This window comes from Eublepharis macularius, chromosome 5 (assembly GCF_028583425.1).
Source record: "Eublepharis macularius isolate TG4126 chromosome 5, MPM_Emac_v1.0, whole genome shotgun sequence".
In the NCBI taxonomy this organism is placed as follows: Eukaryota; Metazoa; Chordata; class Lepidosauria; order Squamata; family Eublepharidae; genus Eublepharis; species Eublepharis macularius.
Window position 1 is genome coordinate 41921959 of NC_072794.1, and position 25828 is coordinate 41947786.

Consider the following 25828-nt stretch of genomic DNA (forward strand, 5'->3'; position numbering starts at 1 on the left):
GGACTTGCCGAAAGGCTAGAGACTTTTGGACTAAAATTTGTGTTGTGATGTCTTTGATACTTCAGTATAATGTTGTTAAAAACCCAGAAATGTTGTTATTATCTTTGCATTTAGAAGATGTTAATAGACATGATAAGACATTGTTATATTATATGATAACAGCAGCAAGAATGTTATATGCTCAATACTGGAAGAAAGAAGAAATACCTGAAATTGAAGAATGGACAAGGAAATTGTTGTACATGGCTGAAATGGACAAGCTAACAAGAAATTTGGAAGATCAAGATCTGAAAAGGTTTTTGGAAGATTGGAAAAAACTAAAAAAATATATGGAAAAGAGATGGGATGTTAAGGGACAATTATGGTCTTTTGAAGGGTTTTAAAGATATTAAGTAAGATAAGATATAGTTAAGATCTTTACCAATAACGAGACAAGAATAACTATAGTATAGAAATAATGTGATAATAATAATGGGGGGTTGGAGTGCTGTTGGAAGTCACCATGGAAAAGGGGGAGGGGAGGGGGTGGGGAAATATAGCTGTGGGAAATTAAATGAATTGTACATGTATTTTAATTTGATTGTATTGACCCATCCAATAAAAATTATTAACAAAAAAAGAGAGAGATGTACTTTCTTCAAGTTTCTATTCCTGTCAATGGAGCGTGTACTGCTTAGATGCTTTCTTGCTTCTGAGTAATTCTATGGACATATATATGGAAATGATTGGATTTCTGAATAAAACCATGTAACCAAGATTTTGGACTTCTTGTTGCAATGGTACAGAGACCGGTCTACAATATCCTGTCACCCATAGCCTGACAGCCTCTGTTGTGGTGGGTAGCTGCAGCATCAATGTCCTGACCGGGGGACACATGGCCTTGTGGCCATGATGTGTCCCTTGGGTAGTAGTTGGGGTTGTCTCCCTTACCACTTGCTCATTCCTTTCTTTCCCACTGTAGACAACTGCTCACCTGGGAAGCCAGTGCTGGAGCCAGCGATGCTGCTGTGCTGCACATCAGCTTTGGGATCGTGGGCTTGGCCATGGATCCAGAGGATGAGGATATTGGTGCCACTGTGAGCCGTGAAGGTCAGGTTGGTTTTCCTCTGGACCTTGGGTATCTGGGACACTCTAGCATGAGCCACTTTAGTGGGTGGACCACATCCTTAGAAGGGGGGGGAGTGGGCTGAGGAGTATGTGGGGAGGTGACTTGGCCCAGTCCTGGATGCTGCAGCCACTGCGGTACCTACTAGGGCTAAGATTTGGATCTGCTGCCTGGCCCCTGGGCTGAATTGCATCACCTATCCCCTTGTCCATGTGGGCAGCCATTGAGAGGGAGTAGATGAAGAGCTGACACAAATGGAGAGATGCTGTGGTCTGGGGTCAGCAGTATTTGCAGGAACTCATATTGGTTCCTGGGCACCTTGAACAGCTGGTGGCTGTCACCGAGGACAGGGATGAGCAGCAGGCATGCATGGATGGGCAAATCATGGACCTGTCAGCAGCAATCTGACAGGGCAGCATCTGGGCCTGCCTCCTGCCCTACCAGTGGCAGCAGTCACTTGGGGGATGTCCCCAGGGCTGGGCTGTGCACTGTGGTGCTGGAAGGCATCCTGTTGATCATCACTGGGCACCCATGGCTGGCCCCATGTTCCTTTTGCTTTCTGTGTCACTTTCCCGGGACTGGCTCATTTCTTAACACAGGGCTTAATCTGGGGTGACGTGTAGGATGGTGGGCCCCCCTTCACTGCCCTTTTGTGCTGCTGTTTCCACTCTGTTTGGCAGTTCCCCTGTCCGTGATGACTATACCATTACACCCTTGTGACATCTTGTGGATGTGACAGTGCAGTTGCTGGGACCACTGGCACGATTGTAACATGTGCAGCCAAGTAGCAGATGGATCTGCCCACTCCCTTTATGGAACTGAACAGTGGCACTGCTGTGATATCAGGGGTTGGCTGCCTCAACCTCAGCAGCCCTCTATATTGCATTGTTAATATAGTATTTATGAAGTCACTATGTTTCACCAACAGCAAAATGGCTTCAGCTCTGCCATACAAACAGTAAAACGTCTATTTACTTCAAATGTAAAAGTTTGCTGTTTGCAAATGGTTGTATAAATCCCAAAGGCGTGAGACGGATGTACAAGACTGTTCCTGGGAATCAAAAGCATACCATGATATGTACCTCCTAGTTCAGAGGACAAGATGCATGCTCACTGTATGCCGCATTTTTCTCACCTTTGTTCATGTCATAAAAATCACATATACACCTTATAGATCAAGAATATTCTTGTCTATCCTACCACAGCAAAAGCAGTTATGTACATCTATTCCATTATACATGTGATGCCATTGGCACACTCCCTGATACAGGTGCACATACTGAAAACAAGTGTGTATTTGTTTCAGATGTAAGGATATAATATAGTCACATGGCTTATAGTTTTGATCTATAAGACCTTCAATTCTATGTAGAGTTGGGTGTATTTAAACCAATGGGTTTCCATGAGTTTATTTATTTTATTTACTTGATTTATACCTCACTCTTCTTTCCAATGATGGCCCAAAGCAGCTTACATCACTCTCCTCTCTTCCATTTTATCCTTACAGCAACCCTGTGAAATACGTTGGGCTGAGAGTGTGTTACTGGCCCAAAATCAACCACTGAGCTTCCATGGCACAGTGGGAATTCAAACCTGGGTCTCTTAGATCCTAGTCTGACACTTTAACCACTACACCACACTGGCTCTCTCTAGGGATTAGGTTCCAAATTCTTCTAGGACTGTGATGATAACTGGTGTTTCCTGCAAAGTCTTGATAACATTTTTTTTAAAAACCCTCATGTACAGATTGGCTTGAAGTTTACAAATACATGCATGTCGTTAGTGTTTAAAGACTTGGATGTGTTGTCTACATGTTATATACTGCTATGAGAATCATCAGCGATCACTATAACCAGCGATTGTTTCTGTTGCACAAAGCCCGAAACACTCTGAGAAGGATGTGTAAATTACTCATAGGGAGAGAGCTCTTAGGTCAGTGTCATAAGTCAAAATTAGAGCTGATGCTGTCATTCTGTGTATGTGTATATGTATATGTCCGTGTATATATAGGGCCACATGAAACATAATGAAAATCACAAGATGGGTTTTATAACGGAACAACCAAGACCCTGCTGGCGCCACAATTTCTGACGTTACATGGCTAACACCGTAGTCACTTCTGTGAATGGGGGAGGGGTGTAGTGAAGGAGGAGAAAGCGAAATGAAAAAGAAACCCGACTGAACCAGCTCCATCATGTCAAGTCCAGAAGCTAAAGTCGGGATGCGTGTGCACCGTACATGTGTGTGCGCCCACAAAACACTCTAATGCTTCCCAACTCAAGTCTGTCCACTAAACTTTTACTTTCTTCATCGCTGACAGAGCGCCTAAATGATCCAAAACGCAAATTGAAGCGGGGCCGGTGAAGGACACAGGGAAGGCCGGTAGGCGGTGCAGGAGGGTACCCGCTCCGCCCCGCCTCCTCGTCCTCGGGGATGCCGGGATGTTTACAGACTTGACAGCGGCAGAACCCGGAGCAGGAAAAGGAGGCGGCTTAGTTCCCTTTCGCCTGGACCGCTTCGCCTAAGGAGGGAGCTGCTGCGTCTGAAGCGGAAAAACGAATTTTGGAGCGCGAGTTCAGGCTGAGGTAAACTGAAGTGCAGAGGGGGCGGGGGCGGGGAAGAGGAGAACTCCGCGCGACGCCGGCCTCGCGTGAGGGGAATGCAGGCGACGGGGTGGGTGGGAGAGAAGCGGGCAGAGGAGCAATGACGCGGATCGTTACGGCTGAAGAGAGAGCTAAAAAACTTCTTTCGCCCATCCGCCCAATCGCAGCTACTTCACCCGGGACAGCTGGAGAGCGTGGCTCCGCCTCCAGCTCGTCTTCATTGGCTGGTCCGATTAGCGTCCCTTTGTCTCATTGGTGAACATGAATGCCTCTCCCCTCCGCTGGGGGAAACGGGCTGAGGAGGAAAGAGGCGCGCTTGCGCGGTGTGCGGCCCGCCTTGTGTTCTGGAGGAGGAAAGTTTTTTCTGGCTTGTGAGGAAGGGAGGGTGTGTTCGCTGATGCTGCTTCTTACTCGGGCGAGCGCAGTTTATTCCCGAGCATCCTGTGAGGTTGGCTGCCGTCCCTTCTTGCTCTTTGTTTTGTTGAGAATTTAAGCTTGGAATTTATATAAGGAAAAGAATATCATAGAACCCTAATAAATAACTTCACTAAGAATTACACAAGTAATTACCTCACTGCCCCCCAACAAAGCTCCTTTAATGCACGTTTTTGTTTTGTTTTTTGTGCACACGGTTATGCTCCATAATTGGAGTAGCTGGCATGCTCTTTCCCCTTTCCTGTGTTTGTGCCACCTCCCCGTGTAAATGCGCTATATAATTATATTTATTCAAACACCCTGTGTATTTGTCCTAAAGGATTCACACTGAGATAGAAGCTGTTCTGGTGTTACATGTATTTTGTATATGTAGTAAATGCACACGCTCACAAAAAGTTTAAAAAAAAGTTTTAAAAAAGTATCACAGCAAATAAAAAATAATAATAGATCAGTGGCATAAAAAGCAATATCAAAAACACAAACTTTATTTCTTTACTTGGTGAATTTTTATTCTGCTTTTGGCCTTCCTTGGGGAGGAAAGGGGGGGGAATAAATATCCAAATAAATGAATAAATAATCTATTCCCAGTGGCTTCTGGAACAGCTCTATCTTAACCTGTGTCTGAACCCCTATTAATGAGGGAGCTAGGCAAGTCGCCCTGAAAAGCAATAAGCAAAGTTCTTACTTGTTTTATTTGCAAAGCACAGGCCTGACCTGGCCCTTTTAGCCAGTCTCACAACTTCTTTTGCTTGTGATCCTTGTAGCTAGCAAGTAGGGTTGGGACAGCCCAGCGTACTTAAAGAATGGTATCAATGCATCTTTCCTGCACGATGATAGATATTTATTTGAACATGGGCAAAATCAACAGCCACCTGTACACATGCATTCTCAGTGGTGCCCCCCACCGTATGGAATGGCCAACCTGAAGATATCAGGAAGGTTCCTACTCTCCTGGCTTTCCACAAATGATACAAAACTGAATGATTCAAAATTGCTTTTTACTCAGATAGGAGGGCTGTACTGTAAGGAAGTGGTCTCTAAGAGATGCATCAGTGAACTGATAGGTACTATAGATGTTACTACTATGTATTTAATGTCTGTTGATGTAAATATGATCCTACTGAATAGTTGATATGTTGTTTAATGTATCAGCCTTAGAATTGTTTATGCTCTGTTTAGCATTTCTTCAACTCTGATTTGGATTCCTGCCAGTTTTGAAGCTTTACAAATTTGCATTTATATACCCTATTACATTGTTTATTGAAATATATTTGAAATTGATTGTACTGTCTCACACTGTGTAATCTGCCTTTAGACTCAGTGAGATAAATAACATCAATAAATGAATAATAAATAAAATTTATTCTAATTTTCTAGCCTACTCACCCCAGTTACTAATCTGGGGTAACTGGAAATTGTTCATGGCTGTGCTATTGGCTCTTGTGCTTGAGTGAGAATTCCATAGAACAAATGCAGATATTCTACAGAGGCTTAAAACCACTGTAATTTGGATGTCCAACAATGTATGCAGTTCACACTGAGATAGAAGCTGTTCTGGTGTTACATGTATTTTGTATATGTAGTAAATGCACACGCTCACAAAGGAATGAATTACTGTTTCTCTGTGGAAGAAGCATGTCTTATCTTCCTGTTGTTTTCATCTTCAGACTGTATATCTTTGGGGTCCTAAACATTTTTGAGCTTGCATGCACCTTTGGAATTCTGAAACAGCGTGGCAGGCACAGCAACAAAATGGCTGCCATGCAGTGGTTGCTACAAGAGGTGAAGATCCTTGTGTTTTGGTGGTAGCTGCTGCCAAAGCAAAATTTTAAAAAATCTAAGCAATCAGTCAAATCTCCATTGACCAATCAGATGCCTTACTGGGTAAAAGACTCTGCCTGTCCCTGTGCACTCTCTTAAAACATTTGCTGGGCACCAGAAAAGCTGTCAGTGGGTACCATGGTGTCCACAGGCACCGCATTGGGGACCCCTGGAATATCTTACTGAATTTGTACCTGATACTCATTGCACGTCTTTCAACTTTACTTATATGCATAGTACAGAACCAGGTTTCTTGCTTTGGCATCCATCAAATAACTTTGCCATTATAAACTGAGTTTTGACATTCAGATGTTTTTAGGAGCAAGATTTATATGACATGCTGAGAATTATACAGATGTGTGGTATTTAAACACAGAAGTGTATGTTTTCTAGAAAGCGATAAATTTTATGTTTTAGTATTAATAGCCACAATAATGAGTACAACAAATACACAATTTCTGTTTTCATAGACAGTAGCTCTCAGTGTAAGCCAACAAGGCATCCATCATCTTTGTCCTCCATCATCTGCTTTAAAAGTCAGTTTGTTGCTTCATTTGTGGGCATGAACAAGTTGAGAGCTGCTGTCATGGAAGTCAAATGTACATTTTTGTGTTTCTTATATTTTTATCTCATCATTCTGCAGAGGAGCTCAGGAGAAGTTATATAGTCTTCTCTCCATCGTTTTATCCTCGGAACATCCTTGTGAGGGTCATAGTAGTATAGGAATTTCAGTGCAGGCCTCCCTCGTCTTAGTCAAATACAACTACTGTACAACACCCACTCATCTTCTTACATGGACCCTAACTCTAGGATATATTGTACCCAGGTGTTCCCTAGTCCTGTGAAACAGACATGTGCAAGGAGGTGGTAGGCTCTCCTGTTCTAGAGCAGAGGCCAGATGACCATCTGTCAGCAATGCTGATTCTAGGACTCAGACTTAGGCAGATTGTGAGAGGAAGAGCAGGAAGAGATGAGCTAGTTCTTGGCTCTCGTTGCCATTTCTTAGGTATCCATGGTAATGCCAATTATCACTTTAAGGTCAGGACGGAATTTTCCTCCAGGCAAGATTGGCCACAGACACTGGAGGTTTTTTGCCTTCCTATGGAAATTGAGCAGGGGTCATTGGGGTTGTGGAGGGAGGTAGCTCTGATTTTTTTGCATTGTGTAGGATGTTGGAGTAGATGACGTTTGGAGATCCTTCCAGCTCTGATTCCTCAGGAATAATCTTGATTCCTAGGCATATAAGAAGAGCTAGTGTGGTGTAGTGATTAAGTATTGGACTAGGATCTGGGAAACCTAGGTCTGAATCTCTGTTCTGCCATGGAAGTTTGCTGGGTGATCTTGGCCCAGTCATATACTCTCAGCCTAACTTACCTCACAGGGCTGTTGTGAGGTGAAACAATGAGAGATGAAGGATGTAACCTGCTTTGGGTTCCACTGGGGAGAAAGACTGGCAAAATGAAGTAAATAAGCAAATCATGCTTAAAACTCCCTGCTGCACTATTTTCCTAACTTGAAACAGCCCTGGGGTGGCCACTTTATGACCCATTGGGGGTTACATGGAAGTTTCCGGTGGGGAAAATGGTTCCAGGGAATCCTTAAGGATTCTCTCTCTCTGTGATCCAGTTCAGGCCCCTGCACACCTGGGAATAAGGTTACATCCTGGAACTCTTAGGGAGTCTGTTTTTTGCAGGGCCTGGGGACAGAGCTGAGAACAACATGTTATACAGTTGAGATTGCCAGTTCCTTACTGAGCGTGGGGGATCCCCTATGCCTCCCACTGCTGCTCAGCAGGCCAGTGGGGGAAGAAATGGAGGGACTTACTGGCTACAGGGTACACTTTCCAATGATGTAATGACATTGCCCTTGATGTACTGACCTCACTTGAATGCTCGGAACTGATGGCATCACATCTCTAGATGGTCCTAGTATTTAGGAAATACCCACAGACTAAAGCAATTTTAATGGGCTGGCAACATGATGATGTCACTTCTGGAAGTGATGTCAGCCCTTTGTCAGCAACCTCATTATGTCACTAGTAAGCATGCCATGCAGCTGGTTAAGTCCCGTCCCAAGCAGTCATCCCCTGTCCCTTGCTGGTTGCTAGTTAGGTCTTTAGGACATAGGTCCCCAGTGTTGGGGAGGGGGCTGCCAAGTTGAAGATGTTATTGAAGTGTTTATTCTCTTAGTTTGTACTGTTGGATTAATCTCTTCATTGTGTAAATTGTGTCCCATGAAGCCAAAAACATCCTACTAGTTATGCATTATGAGGAGGTTGATTGGTGTGGGACATCATATGTAGCTAGTTGGCTATATCAGTTAATGTTAAGGCTGATATAAACGAATACAAGGAAATGGGTAATTGTAAGATAAAATGGTGTGTAGATAAGCTTTTGAATTAAACTTAAGCAAACATCAGTGCTTCTAAAGATATTTGTTTTGAGGGGGGGTTGTGGTTGTTGAAAATATCTATGATAAGGGTTGCTATAGGATCTGGATTTTTAACATTGTAGGAATGAATGTTGTCTGTAAAATTCACTATGAGTAGGGTAAAAGGTGAAATTTCTTGCACCTCTTTTCTCACCGTTCCATTTCTATTACTTTTAAAGGCAAAATATTTTAAGAAACATTTGGTTCTTGTTTTCATCATTCCTTTGGATTCCATTCTTGGTGAATGGATGTTCCAGTGACAGCACATATCTCATTTGGTGTTGAGAGATGAGCCTTCCAGAAGTTCAGTTTAGCTGAAAAAAGCAGAGAGGAAAACCAGAAATGTCAACAAAGAGTTATGATGTAAGTGTGGGAAGGCTGAAACTAAAAAAGGAGTAAGATTTTGTAACTTGAGTACTAAACATAGTTAGACTGCAAACTTACACATCCTTAGTAGTAAGTAAGTTTCACTAAACTCAGTCAGAGATGAAGCACTGTGAAGAAGGGAATTATGAGAGCTGGCATGGTATAATGGTTCGAGTGTCAGACTAAGACCATAACTGGGTTAGAATGAGCACTTCGCTGTGGAAGCTTGCCAGGTGAACCTGGGCACAGGTCTTTCAGCCTAAACTATTGCTCAAGGTTTTTGTTGTTGTGAGGATAGAATGGAGGAAGGCAGAATGCTCTGAAAACTCACTTTGGATCCTGATCTTGGAGAAATGCATGATATAAATAAATAAAAGAATAGATAGGCTTTACTGGGGCCTAAGGATCTAAGGTCTTCATCCTGCCTGCAATCCTGTTAACATGATATGGTCTATTTATGTCAGTTCAGAAATTAAAAATAGATGTTTTGTTTCATGACTCATGAGACTAATTATGAGAATTCATGCTATGGGTTGGCACCAGGACCAGAGAAGTTATGCTTAGGCCCAGATCTCAGTGGTTGCTAGGGGTCCCATTCCCTGCGTGGAAACAGAGGATCCCCTGACGTCTACTCCCATTGCCTGCCACCACTCTGAGCAGTGGTGGGAGAAAACAATTTAAAAAACCACAGCATTGTGTGTGGCATCACATCATTTCCAGTAAAAGAGTCATAATCCCTTCCAACCAGCTCAGAGAGTTAGACTCAGAGTCTTGTGAGGAGGAGCCAATATTGGTGGCTGAGGAGAGCTAGAGGGACCAAGAAGAGCCCAGCATTGTAGAGGTGCCTACCAAGGATGTTCCAGCGGCCACCGAGATCACCTTATCAGAGCCAGTATGGGAAACCATTTAATTAGCCACTGGGCAGGACTCAAACCCAGGCCTATAGCCCTCCTGGACCCTCTCCCACTCTTTAGGAGTGGCAGTGGTGGAAGGCTCAGGCTGACCTGGCATAAAGAAGGTGGAGTGCGAGACTGACTGTGAGGAGTCTCCCTACAGGTCTAGAGCAGAGTGCTGAGGGTAGTACTTACTTGGCCAATACAGAATGCAGCCTCAGGAGCTCCAGCCCCTTCTGGCAGTGCAGGTGGGCTCAATTACCTCCCAGCCTGCTTAAGCTGAGCACTGGGAAGACAGTCTTATTGAATCAACCAGTCTACTAAGTTCAAGCCTTGTACTTCTGGCTCCAGGGTCAAAGTCCTGGTACCTCTTTGAGGAAACCTGACTGGCTCAGACTGCAGAGCGCAGGGCAGGAAGTGATGTAGGGTAGCTCTAGGAATTGCCAGAAGCTCTACGGTTTTATCATAAAGTTTTTGGTTGAGCTACCTATGTCACTTCAGGTTTTTTTACTGGAGTAATGTGACACCACAGCCAGCATCGCAGCCTTCCCCATATCCCTGTCACAGCCATCCTACCAGTTGCCAGGCAATGCTTGAAACCCTAGCGGTTTCTTTTGAATAATAAAAATGCATAGGATAAGACTGTTCACTGGTTATGTTTAACCAATGAAGGGTAATGAGGGCTAGTTCAACTTACAACTTAGGATCATATTTTGAAAAATATTAGATACCTCTGCTTTCAGCATAAATGCTTAAACTAAATAATACAATCAGGTTTTGGTCATTTTTTTTTTACTAATAGGAGAATTGTATTGATTTTCCCCCAATCTGTATGTGGTGTGGCCTGATCCTGTGAAAAGATAGGCATGCTTATTCATTTTACGTGCACCTAACTCTTCATAGGATTGTGTTCTTTAATTTTACCATTTTAAAAAAGAAATATCAACTGTATGTTTTGACAAATATTTTCAGTCATGTCTAGCTTTATTTGAATCTACAGATGAAAGCGAGAAGAACCCTTCAAAACCAGAGACTGATGGGATGCTAAAAATTACAGTGCAGTCCTAGGGTTCTTCTAATATCCTTAAAATGTTAGATTCTTTATAATGATTTATGTCTTGCCAGTTTTCTTTGTGTGACAATGCAAGTGTTATTTTTCATCCAATTATAACATTCTTATAGTACAGAAATTTGTTTTGACATGATAAATATATTTCTTTGTGTCTTTTTTTTTAAAAAGAAGAAACTAAGAAAAATATTGAAGCAAAGCTCATTAATCATCTTTAATCAGCTCATCACTTACTGCCTTTTCTGAAAATGAAAAGTATTTACCTTCCTGTGGTGGTTTTTATTATCTTGATGTGTTAGTTACTTTATAAGATGCTAATGATTAAACACAAGATATATTTGTGAATTTCATTTAGTTTATTTAGCACTGTGAGTGTGCTATATATACATTCCTAATTAATAAGTATATTTGATAATTTTCCAGCATGCTTAAGAATGTTATAGTAAGCATCTTTGATGCTTAAATCTTCAAGAAATGGGAGATTTACTTACAGTGTTTTATCACAAATGTATATATTAAATTATTCCTGTTACTCCAAGAGTACCCTAAATTGATTGTCATTTAGGAACTGAAGATCTGTATTCTTTTCCAGGAAGCTTTTGAGTTAACTGCATGTTCCAGTTGGATGCCTCAGAAAGTTTTGATGCATGGCAGGAATACAGTTCAATGTTCTTTTAGTTCTGCTAATGAATTTCCTGCCCACTGTTGTTGGTTTGTTTTTTGTACCTCAAGGTCATTTATTCTCTGCAATATGAGCTTTAGGTGAAGAAAATGAGAGATTTTGTGTGCATGGAGCAGGGGATAAATATATAGTCAGTACAGTGGGCAAAGTTTAATCTGTGAAAGTTATGAACAACATAAAAGTTGGAGGATACCAATCTCCTTTGTAGTGTTAACATACAAGTCAAAGTATACATAAAACGTTTTGGAATAGATTAAACAAGGCTCACACAACTTATGACCCACTAAGCCAAAATGTGACCCATCTGTTATATATGGCCTGCCAGGTGCTTGACAACCTCTCATTTTGTAGTCCCAACCAAGCAGACAGCCAGAACAGGTTTATCAAGCCCTGGTGGGTTGGTGGGTTGCATTTAGTTTTTGTACTCATACATTTTGTGGGCCTGAATTGAACTGTAATGGACTGCAGACCTTCAAATCAGCTGAATCAAAGCAATATTTTAATGCTAGGTGATTGAAAGGTATCTCAAGTAGCTGAGATACCTTAAAATAATGCAACACTTCCAAAAACTGCAATGGATTGATTTCGTGGCTTTGCTGATGTAAAACTGAGCAGTTAATAGGTTATAGCAGTTCTGAAACTTCTAAACTTCTTTTAGGTACAAATTCTATTTTTACCCCAGCTCCTTTCTTCCTCTTTTGGGTAGCTGGGAAAAAAAGAATTCACTATTAGTAAAACTATGGTAGTCATTCTGGTTTCTTTCTTAAGTGGAAACCAAGTTCTTTGGGGCAGTGGTTACCTGTGTGTTATGTCACACTGGATGGACCATGTGCACCCAAAACAGCTCAGCAAGGCTGAAATACATTTTTAGTGCTTAATTTGCATTTCCCAAGAAAAGGGCTTAATGAACCTTGAAACACATTGGGTTCATGGTATCTTGTGTAATACATCTGACCTGGTATATAAACCAAACTACACCATAAAAGAGCATAATGTCTTCATTGACTGTCAGTTCTGAAAGGTGGTATTATACAAATACAAAGAGTAAGCCTCTGGTATCATTCTCTCAAATGTGGTGGATTTACCTCTTCCACTGGGGGATTTACCTCCTCCATCTTCTTTCTGAATCAGCTGAGACACACAGTGGAATTGTAGGGATGCCACTTCAATTGCTCAAATGCTGTATAACAGCCAACTCATGAGATTAATAGTCCTTCCCCAACCAGGAGGTCAATTCTCCTTTGGTTTACTCCTGAGGAGGCCACTTTGCCCCAGAAGACCTCTACACCATAAGTGACATTTACTCCACAGGGAGATAGTACTGAATGTCAGTGTCTTTGTTCGGTCCTTAGCAGCCCCCGCCTTGTTCTTCCTTTTGCCCTGAATCTGTGTCACTGCAACCTTGTTCTGCCCTGGGTTAGGATGTGCCGGTTTGTGGCAGTCAGAGATCACTGTTGTTTTGCTAGTGGTTACAGTTGTTGCTATTCTTTCACACATTTGTGCTTTTCTTGCTGGGATCCAACTATTTTTGCCATGGAGCAAAACTAGTATCGTGGATGCATTACTGCTTCAGTTCTAAATGTTACCTCATCTGCCTTTGCTAGACTGGATCTAAAGTTACAACAGAATAAAATGGTAGAATGAATCGTTCCACTTCGGATTATAGGTAAGAGATTACTTTTTGAATATTCCATGATCTTAAAAAAAAAAACCTCTAAGCAGAAAAGTAGCATAGTAGGGGAGAAGATTAGCCTATCCATTTCCTTTTTATGTTAGTTTTCTACTTGCAGGGAGATTTCTTTTAGTGTAAGGGAGCATTCAAAAAGTGATCTCTCAGTTGTGTTCAGGGACAGCCCACTCGCTCACATATACAAAAAAGGGGTATTGTTACCTTGTATGGTCAGGCATGTGTTCTCTAGACTGTGGAAATTATAGCCCTATTTTCCTTGAGTAGAAGGCATACAACAAAATCGGCTTTTGAGCACCAATGAGGAAAAACTGTGTCTGCTCAGTAGAATTGCTGGCTTGAATTTTAATGCTGGGAAAGGCACAGGCCAATATTCTCAGGAGTAAAAACGCTTAAGCACCAGGATCCAATAATCCTAAAAATACCTATTCAAAGCAGTGACCTACACTCCAGAAATATGGATCTTTTAAGTGTGCAATGAAGCATTACCAAAAGGCCTGAAGGGAGGTAAAGGAGTATATGCAGATATCAAATGAAATTATAATAAAGATACGAGGTTTATTAAAGGAGAATTGCACAACGTTTCAAAGTGTGTGGGGTTGGAGGAGGGGAATTAGCAGTACCCTTGAACCCTACCCCGCTGTAGCTTATGAATGTATTTATTTATTTCTGTCCTGCTTTTCTCCATCCAGACGTCTAAACCAGGTATGAAGAAATGTACAAATATAATGTAGACCAAAAAAAAAAATATGACACAACTTCTGGGTTGGTCTCGGTTCCTTGGCTCAGCTCACTAAAGGCCACAGGCTGCAGTTGGCTCTTGGCTCTTGCCACAGTCTGGCTAAATATCTGTAACAGAGGAGGAACAGAAACTCAGTTCAGATCTCATTCAGCTGGCAAAGAGATGTTCCTAACTTTTTATGTTAGGTCTGAGATGGAGGGGGAAAGAATGCTATCTAGCCCAAATCCTGTCACAAGATTACATACTAGCTCTACACATTACATACACTGTTGCATTGTCTACACATTAACTCATCCTAGTGTCCTCCCCCCAATAAAACTGCAGAATATATTACAGATGGGGAGTAAATATATTACGCTATATTTTAAGGATATTCCTTCTTGGACACACACAGCAGTGTGACTGGAGGTAAAGAAAGATCTGAGTTTTCCTGTTTGTAGTTCTTCTGTGAGACAAGTCTGAACTTTTTACATCTCCTCCTTCAGATTTTCTTGTTAAACTGTGAGGATCTCCTACCCATTAAAGCTTATAAAGTGAACAAAAACAAAAGTTACAGTGATTTGGAAGAAAGAAAACTGTAGGCTAGCATTTTAGCTTTTGTGTTAACATGTATGGGTAAAAGATTATGTTTGTATGTATGGAGAGTAAGAAAACTCTGACTTGTAGCGACTACTGCCAATCTTCCTCCTGTCCTTTTCCAGTGATAAGGTTTAAAGCCTTCACATGAAAATGACATTCTGCTTACTGAATTCAGTCTTGCAGTTGCATATGTGAAATGTACAATGGCCATTAACTGGAATGCATAAAGGTGTCATGTTTTAAGGGAAGAGCTATTAAAACCAAGAAGTGCTTGCTTCTTACCAATGTCAGCAGCTGAATGAAATCTTGCAGTTGCCCACCTGGGCCTGGCAGTGGGAGGGAGGGCAGATGCAGTATCTTGAAGTCTGGGAAGGGAAGAACTTACAGCCTCTCTAGATATCCCCAAGTATTATGTAAAGCAAGTGAGCTTCTTGGCCTGTTTTGTTTTCCTGTAATAGAGCAGGTAGAGAGAATCTGGGCCCTGGAACAAAGCATACAGCATATGCCTCACTTCCTAGACCTATTCAAAAACAAAAGCTTTTTTCCCCTAGTGTGACTTGTTTGGAAAATGAGATGGCAATTTATGCTGGACTCTAGAGCAAAAGATGAGAGTCACTTTAGTCTTTTTTGAAAAGCTGAGTGTTTTTTGTGATTGTATTTTCTAAATTCACAAAGAGGCTTGAAATTAAGTCAAATCGCCCTACTGGCATTTAAACCTTTATTTTGAGAACAGGGAAAGTTGTTATCTGCTTATATTAACACTCCATTGAAATGAATGGGACTTCACCAATATAAAGTACAAGCCTGGATTGGAGGGATGGGTGAGATGTTTTGGATGGTCCATCTTAACAGGAGTGAACTTTTTCCTTAGGAAACAGAATCTCTGCACTTCTATATAATGAAAGTCAGATTTTCACTGATTTTTCTGCTGTTGAGAATCTAACTGATTTTCAGTAATGCTAGTTTGGGCCTGTGTCAATTTTTGTGCATACATTGTAGTAATCTGTGGTAGTGGAGCATATGCATATTCTAATTACGTACAAATGCAAAGGAAAAAAAAGGAGGAAAAATCTGAAATTCATAGCTGGGGCCTACTCTGGAAATGCCTCTAGGGCTTCCCAATCCCTTAATCTAGATTTAGTAAACCCATTTTCATCAATTTAAGTGAGTGTTTGTTAAGCACTATACTACCATAAGAGGAGATTGAATTTTGTAGGGTTAGTCTGTGTAACACAAAACAACAGCCAACTAAATCTTAGGAAGTAGTGATGAAAACAAAGTTTCTCCCAGTCCTGTTTTATAGTAATCTTATGAAGTCAAGCACTTTTTGAGGCCCTGACCAGTGGTCTGGAAATCCACCTTTTGCTGCTCACATAGAAAATACATATTCAGAAACCCTATTCCGATACTGTATGCTGCATAGGGGGTGAATTGAATGGATCTAGCATTTTGTTTCCCTGGGGGAGCACCTCTATGTGGCCATTAACATGAATCTTCAACTCTAGACCCTTTGGGACCTGAACATTTGTATATTCAGATTAGTGTTGTATTTTCCCATAAAGTAATAAGACCATTGTTTTAAAAAGCTGAATTTTATTAACTACGAATGAATAGATTGAAGGCAAGTAAAAAGGAAATATAGAAGGCCGTTGTCAGTCAAAATATAATTATAAATACCTATTATGGAAGGTCTCTTCAAACAATTACTAAAATCTTTGATAAGTAAGATGTTCATTATGTTTACTCATAGGATTGCCAGGCAGAGCCTAGCAACAGGGGAGAGTTGTGACATGGGGGCAAATGCCAGCTGCAGTGCTAAGTGCAGCCCTGAGCCCCTCAGTGCTCAGCTGCCCTGAGCCCATCTATGGGGAGGACGGGGTATAAATCAAATAAAACAAATAAATAAAATAAATAAGTCACTTATGGTAAAAACCCGGCCGTAAGTGATATAGAGTAGCTCAAGGAATCACTGAAAACTCTATGGTATTTTATCTTGAGCCACCCTATGTCACTTCTGAGTTTTTACCAGAAATGACATAGCACTGCATACAAGATAGTAGAGTTTTAATTTTTTTTCTCCCGTTGCTGTTTAGAATGATGGTGGGCAATGGAATGGGAACCCTATTCATTCATAGCTAATCCATTAGAGTTGTGTGGATGTGTGTATGTCTCTGAAGAACATGAAAGAAGGGGAAAAATGGAAGATAATGCAAGGAAGGCTTGGGGATATGAGAGGGAGAGCTATGTGGGGTAATGGACAAATGAGAGTGGTGCTGGCAGGAGTCATAGAACAAGGGAAGAGGGGCCTTTGGAGAGATGAGAACTAGGAACATTTAGCAAGAACTAGGAAAATTGTTAGAGCAATTGAGAGGAAGAGTGTGGGAGCATGGGTCATGGTGAGAGAAAGAGGGAGAGATTAAGAAACAGGGAGAAGTTAGATCAGGGTTCCCCAGCCTTTTAAAACTTGTAGGCACCTTTTGAATTTTGAGAAGGGGTGGGGATTGCCACCCCAAAATGGCTGCAACAGAAGGTGGAACCAAACCTCAAATGGCTGTCACAGGAAGTGTAGCCAAATACAATATTTTCCTCCTCGCTTTGCAAAAGCATCACAGAAGTGGAATAAAAAGAAAGAAAAGAATGCAAGGTGGGAAGGAAAGGAGAATGAGATGGGGAATTGGAACCACATAATAACTATGAAAAGCCGGGGTGTTTACCAGTCCTCCTGTGCTTCCAAAGGCTGCTGGTGCTACTGCAGCAGAAAACCTTTTCATTTGAATGAGGGCAGCCAGTAACAAGTGCTGCCTTATAGTGACCCCACTCACTTTCTTACAAGCTCAGCAGGTTCCAGGAGAAATACACTTGGGTGCCATGGTGGCCACAAGCACAGCATTAGGGAGCCCTGAGTTAGATCATAGCTATCTGTCTTGGAGAGCATGTGTTGTCCCCTTAGTGGTAGAGGCAGGCTAAGATAACCTGACGTGAAGCGTGTGGCTAAATCTCGGACTATAATTTCCTATCTTGGGCAGTGAGTGTTCCGTGGTAGTGAAGTCAAATTAAATTATCTTATTAGCAAGTTTCAGAATAGACATAACCAGGGCTCATTTTGAGGGGGAATGCACAGGAACCCAGTTCTGGTAGTTCTCCAAAGAGGTCACGTGAGGTGGCCCCACCCACCTGACGTTCAGCCATTTTGGGCCAGTTTTGGCCTGGATTGGGGCTGAAACGGCCCGGATTGGCCCTGATCTGGGCCCAAAAGGCCCCAAATGGCCACTTTTGGTCATTTTTGGCCCCCTTTTGCCATTTTGGGCCCAATTTCAGCCCTGAATGGCCAGGATTGGTTCCAAAACAGCCAGGATAGGTGATGTCAGGGAGTGTGGCATATGCAAATAAGTTATGCTAACCACACACTTCTGGTGATGGCAAGGGATGTGGCATATGCTAATGAGTTATGATAATGAGTTATGCTAATGAGTTCCTCCAGCTCTTTTTCTACAAAATGACCCCTGGACATAACTTATTTCCTTGGCTAATAGTTGTTTGAGACAACGCTAACTGTGACTCCCAAGGTCACCCAGCACGCTTCCATGACAGAGTGGAGATTCGAACCTGGTTCTCCTAGATCCTAGTCCAATACTCTAGCCACTACATCTCATTATGTTTCTGGACTGTCTGAATCAAAACCTGTCTATACTCTTGTGTGTTTATTTCGACTTACATAAAAGCTGTACAAGACTTCATTGGTTTTGCAGGTAGCAACATCATCTTGATGCTCTATGTCATCAGATTAAGAGAGGGATACTTATGGTGATTCCTGCCCTCTTGTTTGTGTTATGTGTTGTTCTCCTCCACTTTTACGTGGACGCTTACTACTTCGTGTAGTGAATCTGTGAGGCATTTATCATATATAAGTGTAAGCCTTGTAAAATACTTATTATTATTAGTGTGGTTGTGGCCTGACTTTCTCTGCATAGTGGATGCTGGTCTAGGAAGACTGCCCTCTGAGGGAAAAGATCTCTGCAGGAGTGGGGTGAGGGATTTCCTTGGCTAAAGGAGAGAAGAACAAGATGCGTGTCAAGGACCAACAGGTTTTCCAACATGGACTGAAACATTGAGGAGGGAATGGAGAATTTGGGTGAAAGAAGGGAAGGAAAAGTCTATGGGAGAAAGGGAGGAGTAGTGTCAGAGGAGGGGCCCTTGTCCAGCATGGGTCTACATTTACTATGCTCATGGGACTTCTGCTTTAAGGGGATTTTTTTTACAAGCTGAGAAGAAGTCTGACTTTTCCAGGGCTTTGTGAGTTGGAGCCAGAGACCTAGTACTATTCAGTCTTTTTTTTAACTATTTCCCTATTTTGAAGAAGCTTTAAGTTCTTTTTCCTCTAGTTTATTTGCCTTTAAATAAAAGCTGTTTGTTTAAGTGTAGTTCAAATTCTTGAAAAGGGGCATCCACAATACTGTGACTACATACCTGGCCTTTTTAAGGGCAAAAGAGTTAAATAAGCTACACTAGATCTTAAAAGATTCAAGTACACATTTTCTCCATTGTTGTAGTTGAGTGCTGCTTAATATAGCAAAATGGTAATAGTCTATGGCTGCTCTCCAAAGAAGCTAGTAGAAGTCAAGAAGTGCTGCTCTTTATGTGCTTCTCAGATTTATTTCATGTTTGTCTGGCTTTGGTTGTTTGAGCGGATGAGGTATTTTTTAAAAAAACAGGGACATTGTTCTATATTGATTATTTTTAATTCTGTTTTTAAAATTTGTGAACTGCTTTGAGTACTTTGAAAATGTTTTCAGTATATATGGGAACAGGTCAACAGTACTTGGTAGTTGTTCGGTGTTGCAATGGTTCTTACTGTTAATGAAACAAACTGTTGTTGGGGTTTATAAATAGGTGTGTCACCTTTGGGAGTCGGAAATATTAAGCCACCAAAATCACATCTATATCAAGCTGTGAACTTAGTTTTGCTCCGTGAGTCCACATTACTCTTTGGGCAAGATTCTGTGTTTGTGTTGATTTCTGTTCAGGTAGAAAGACCTCATGTTTTCCTTTGTTCATCAGAATCCCAGAGATCTCAGTATACTAATTCTCAACATGCCAAATCTGTGGATACTTAAAAACTACAAGTGGAGCCATGGACAGTATTTCTGTAATACTGAGAAAAGCTCCAGGGTTGCAGAAAAATCTGAAATCTTAAAAAAAGGCTTTTAAAAAGTCCTCAAATAGAAGCAATGCCTGTACCTTTAAGAAAGGAATGCTGTCCATGGCCATTGCAAGACAACTACTGCAGTATTGCCAGAGTTCAAGCCTTAGTTTCTGTCAGTAAAAGGCAAGGAGAAGGGTGGGTTCTTTCCAAGGCTGTTTTGGCCCTTGAGAGAAGACTCGTCATCGGGCAAGGCCCAGCAGCATCCCTGCCCCCTGGGCAACTTGCTACCATGGGGCTTGCATGACTCACTCAGGCCTGGCTTCTTACTACTTTTCAACTGAGCCACCATATGAAAGCCAGCTTCGTATAGTGGTTAGAATTTCAGGCTAGGATCTGGGAGACTCAGGTTTGAATCTCCACTCTGCCACAGAAGCTCACTGGGTGACCATGGGCCTGTCACACCCACTCAGCCTAACGAATCTCACATGGTTGTTGTGAGGATAAAAAGTAGGAGAGGAGAATAATATAAGCGGCATTGGGTTTTGGATAAAAGCGGGGTATAAATGAAGTAAATAATAAATATAAATGAAGATGAGGGGCCAATAAAAAGCTTTGTTGGTGGGTGAGAAGAAAGTGGAGGAAGGTGAGGATATAGGGGTTGCCAGGAAGAGAGAAAAAGGAAATAACGTGGGGAAGGGGATGCAAGGGGAAGATGAAAAAGCTCCCTGCAATTCCTTGCAGGTTCTTCACTGCACAACTTGGCCCACCAACTGGGCCCAGCCTGGCAGCTTGCATTGCCCAATTGGGCCATAGTTTTCTCAGGCAGAGACTGCCAAGGGGAAGGAAGGAGGGAAAGGGAAAACAGAAGAGCAAATAAAGGTAGGTTGGAGAGAAGGAGAGAAGTGGAAGGGGAGAGGCTGTGAGAGCTTTCAGGAAAGGGAAAGATGAAATAGTGGGAGAGGGGAAAATGAACCTCCCTCCTGCTAGTACTTGTGTCTCCCCTGCTTGGTGAGCATAACATCCAACAGTTTCCTAACAAAACATCGTTATTTTTTCCTCCTTCTTTAGCAGGCTGAGGATATCAAACGAGTGAACAGTATTGTCTTGCTTTAAGCTTTTAAGAATTCTGTTTAGTAGAATTACGAGGGAAAAATGTTTAATGAAAAATATTATGAGTTCATGTTCATCCAAGTTTAAAGACAGAAGTTTATAGCTGGATGATTTAATTGGTTTAGTTGGTTGATTAATCAATCAAAACTTTACTTGATTGGTGATGGCAAATTTTAATCAGTAGGCATTGAGATTTAAGGGTACACATGTTTATTTGGCAATGTTATTTAATTTCTGTATGGTAGAAAAGGGAAAAAACGAGTGTTAACATTATAATATTCAAATTCATTTAAATTGATTAATTGGTTTAAAGACAGATTTTTAATCATTTGACAGCTATAGAAGAGACACTTCTCATTCCATACTTATTTAATAATGATCATCCATGTCAACTGAATTTTTTTTAATCTGATGTTTTATTCTTATTAGGAAGAACTTCTTGACAGTTAGAGCAATCCCTCAGTGGAACAGGCTTCCTCGGGATATGGTTTTTAAGCAGAGGCTAGATGGTCATCTGACAGCAATGCTGATGCTGTGAACCTGGGCAGATCATGAGAGGGAGGGCAGGAAGGGTTCCGTCAGTGCTTAGTTCTCGTGGTCCTTCTTACATGCCCCGGGTAATACCAATCACCATCTTGGGGTTAGATAGCAATTTTCCACAGGCCAGTTTGGCTAGGGATCCTGAAAGTGTTTTGCCATCTTCTGGGCATGGAGCAAGGGTCACTGGGGCAGTTGGGGGGGGGGTGGGGGGTAGTTGTGAATTTCCTGCATTGTGCAGGGGGTTGAACTAGATGACCCTATAGGTCCCTTCCATCCCTATGATTCTATGATTCATGAATTGCAGATATTAATAAATGCACACAATATTTTTAAATTTTATAATAGAACAAAGAAAGTATACAAATAAACATTTTAGACCAACCCAGTATTTAAAAATAACTAAGTGCCAATGAGTCACAAGTGACTTACACAAATGTTAAAAATGTACAACTATCCTGCCTTTCCAGAAAAGTGCTTGCTTTATTTTTCTAACCAAGTTTCCTTTCAGTGGGCTCTCTAACTTGGCTCTGAACAATTAATCAAGGTCAAATCAATTTATAGTTATTGAATTGATAGGCTAACAAGAATTGTTTGCCAAACAAAATAATTTGTTTAACCTTTGGAACTAGATAAGCCTTTTCAGTAAAGAGGAAATGATGTCTGGTTGGTGAACTGCGGAAAAGATTCTCAGAGACATTTGTGACATCTGTATTACATATTTTTAGAGATTTTCGTCTTTGGAAGTGAAATGCATCTTTCACAAATCTTTGGTAACTTTACTTGGAATTGGATTGTACCTTACGCTCTGTGTTCACACTGTTCAGCTGTGATCTTGATTGACCGTGCAGCCTATATTTTGTCAGGATGTGGTGCTGATGGGAAGTGGGGTTTTTCCCTACTTCCTCACAGCATCATGATGTGATCCTTCAGTTTCCAGCTTTCCCCCAACTTTTCTACTGTCTGTCCTAAATCTGCTTTACTCTGATCTTTTAGGAAAGATTTTAGCAAAGCTGAGATGGCTAACAATACGGCCTTTCTCAGTCCCACCCACATCAGCACCATTTTTCCTGCCACAGTTATCGCAGTGAACATTCTTCTCCCTCCTGCACCTCGATAAAAATGGTAATTGACAAATCACTATAGCATTAGAACAGTCTGTCTACTAGGTCCTTTGAATTCCCTACTTGCATTTTTTTTTAGCCAAGTAAAATTTGGTGATGTACTTTTCCTCCTATCTTTGTAATAAAAAGGGACTAGAGACTTCAAAAAAGGAAGCTGGCATTTCATAAGACTTAACAGACAGATTGTTATAATGTTAAAATAACATATGTTTTGCCTGTTTAAAAAAACAACAATGAAAAAGCTTTTTGATGGCACAGGGGAGGGAGAGATAGCCACTGCAAGGGATAGGGAAGGGAAAATGAGGGGAAATGCACCCTTTGGAGGCTCAGTTGCTGCTGAGTTGAATTGGAAACCACGGTGGCAATGAGAAAACCACAGACTGTAATCTTTGTGGTCTCTATTCCCCACATCTAAAAGAATGGGTTGCTGCCAACCAGGAATATTATTGGGATGATTTATAGAACCACTGTAAATAACCAGCTGCTTAGGGATACGGTGGCTGCCTAGGAATGTGGTGGGTTCCCCCTCAATGGCAGTCTACAAGGAACGGGTGGACGAATACTTGTCAGGGATGCTTTAGGCTGTTCCTGCAGTGGGCAGGAGGTTCGACTAGATGGCTTATAAGGCCTCTTCCTTCCAACTCTATGATTCTACCAGAAGTATGAAAGTACTGTATCAATGAAAATAAAAGAAAGCTTGCCATATCAAACGGTTATTGTCCTTTATTCTGTTTTTGAATAACATCTACAAGAGTTTTAGCCTAGAAGACTGAAAGAGACAGTTTCCTACTTTGATTCTTCTTTATGAATTGGAGTTCCTATAATAAGCTGCTAACTCATTTCTCCATAAATTCTTCATTCAGGAAGACTGCTGCCATGAGAGTGGAATGTAGGCTGTAGTATGTGTTTTTATCGAGCCCATTTCCCGAAGGAGCTAATACATAATTATTCTGAGAGATAGTGAGACCAAAATCAAATCAGTAAGCTTCATGGCAAAATAGGAATTTGAGACTGGGTCATCCTGTTCTTTGTTCAATAAACCAGCTCTCAATTGTGGACTCTGTGAATTTGTATGAGAGTCTGGCTCCTATTTTGAACTTAAAGTAACTAGTAGGAATGTTTCCAGTTCATGAAAGAGGAGTCATGATCATACAGGAATTCCTGGACTTAAGGAGGTAGCTAGTTTGAGCAACTGTTTGCACAAAGCCGATAGTACTTTTAAAATTTATTTTATTTTTAATATTTTCAGTTTCTGGTCTGCCCTCCCCACACTGGCAGGCTCAGTGATTAACACTAGCAAGGACAAACAATTTCTATTTGATAGATTTTTCACAATTAAATGTGATTATGGTTCTAACTCCTCCTGGATCTCCTATGTGAACTTTATATTGTGTAGCCATGTAGCCTAATAGATAAGAAAATGACATCAGGAAGTCCTGGGTTGGAATATGCCATGAATTCACTGGGTAACCTTCAGCCTACTACAAGGGGAAATATAACTGACCTACAAGTAGTTGGGGTGGGAAGGATTACAAGAAAATATTATATGATAAATACGCTTAAGAGCTATAAGCATTATTTTTCATGGTAAATATACTGGTCTTGATCCAGCTAAAGTTAAATCCTATTAAATTCAATGAGATAATTAAACGTATACAGTACTGAACTTTGGTAGGATTCTGCTCTCTTTTTGTTGTAAAAAAAAAAAGAATATCTCTGGTAAACAGTGCAAATTGCTATTCATGATAATGTTATGCTTATTTGATTTTATAATAACATTAGAAGAGTTAACTATAAACTCTTAGTTCTCCATACTGTATTCATTTAATAGTCATTTGTAAGAAACACCAAGGGATGACTTCCCTTTGTTGTGGCAATGTTAAAAATTTTGCCATCTGTACTTAACTTTGTAGTGCTGTATTTGAATAATGGAGGCCATTTAAAGCTGGGGGATGGTAGCTGAAAATTGCTTAACTTGTCTGGAATATTAATTCAAGAATGGATGTGTATTTGGATTGCCAGTCTATACACCAGTGTTTCGGCTGAGTTCCTGTTTCTCTATCAAGTTGTGCAGACAGGTGGATCTCTTCTTAAAAATATTTCCAGATGCATAGTGATATATGATTGGTGTTCTGAATCAGAATCTGTGTTGATTGGTGTTCTGAATCAAAATCTGGTCACCAATCCATATTGTAACCTTAAACTGTGATGTGAGTTTTTCAGAAAAATATGAATTGGAAAATTTTCCATAAAACATTCGTGAAATTTTTCTAATACTGTAAACAGTGTAATCTAATTTCATGTATTTATTTTGAGGTATACAATATTTAGTAAACAACATTTTAAAAACTACCCCATGTCAGTTTTATGTTCCAGTAGCAACAAATACTTGGGCTAAAACATTTGATACAAAGTTAGGTGTAGTTTAAATATCATATTCATAGTTTTATATGGACATTATTTTTATTGAAACAATACTTGTCCAGTTTTTAAAAAAAATAACATATTCTTCCCTTACACTGTTTAAATTTAAGTAAAAACCCGTAAAGACATTGAAAACAGCTGACATGCTAATTTTAGTACACCCAAAGAATTGTGCATCATATACTGCATAGATATGGTTGTCTATCTATTTATTTCAAAACAACAGAAGTTTTCATAGAAGTCACTGGGGCACTCAGTCTCACTATATCGCCATAACATCACTTGTTAGTTTCATATTAAATTGGTGATTACAACCTCCCTTCCACTATATGAAAGAAGATGTGTAAATAGCTAGTCTTGGTTTTGGCTTGACCTGCACAGCAAATCAAGTGAATTCCTAACTTGATTTTTAGTTTGGATTTGTACTTTTATCCCCTCCTCATTTGCAAATTAATGAAATATGCACGAATTCTCTCAAAATTCCTAGGGATAATCGCACAAAAAACATTTGAAACCACATGGAAAACTTTGAAACTACCAAGCTTGGCTAACACTGTATTGGCACTGGAATCCATTCATTGTATTTAATTTTATTAAACAATGGATCTTGAGAAGTGGAGAATTTTGTGCAGGAAAAAACTGTAACCTTTTCCACCTCACACTGTAACCCACTGTAACCTTTTCCACCTCACATCTCTGATTCTAAATCCTTGCAAGAGGAAGTGCCTTTGCTTTTCTGAGGTTCTTCCTATTGCCGTATCAAGTTTAGTGACAGCAGTGCGATTGAGTATGACCTAGAGTTAACAACCTCAAGGTGGGGCCTGGAGTTGTTCTGGAATTACAGCGGATCTCCAGACTATGGAGCTCAGTTCCCCTGCAGGAAATGGCAGCACTGGAGAGCAGAGTCTTTGGAATCACTTCCCCGTTGAGGCCTTTCTCCTCCCCAAGTACCCCACCCCCCAAATCTCCAGGAGTTATCCAAACCAGAGTTGGCAACCCTAGCAAAGTTTTTAATGGAAACTGGGCAGAAAGATGCTAAAAGGTTCTTCTAGTGCAAGTTAAAATTAACGTATTTGGT

The 25828-nt window shown here is 40.9% G+C and overlaps 1 protein-coding gene across 3 annotated transcripts in view; it reads left to right on the plus strand.

The window, feature by feature from the left end:
- Positions 1 to 3558: 3558 nt before the first annotated feature.
- Positions 3559 to 25828, plus strand: part of NEK7 (NIMA related kinase 7) — a 115021-nt gene continuing 92751 nt past the window's right edge. For 2 of the 3 annotated variants that reach the window (XM_054981188.1, XM_054981191.1), the window contains exon 1: positions 3559 to 3690. The gene's annotated coding sequence lies outside the window, so the exon portion shown is untranslated. Of the gene's footprint in view, positions 3691 to 4097; positions 4157 to 25828 lie in introns of those variants that run through there. The other variant, XM_054981189.1, reaches the window with a different exon arrangement.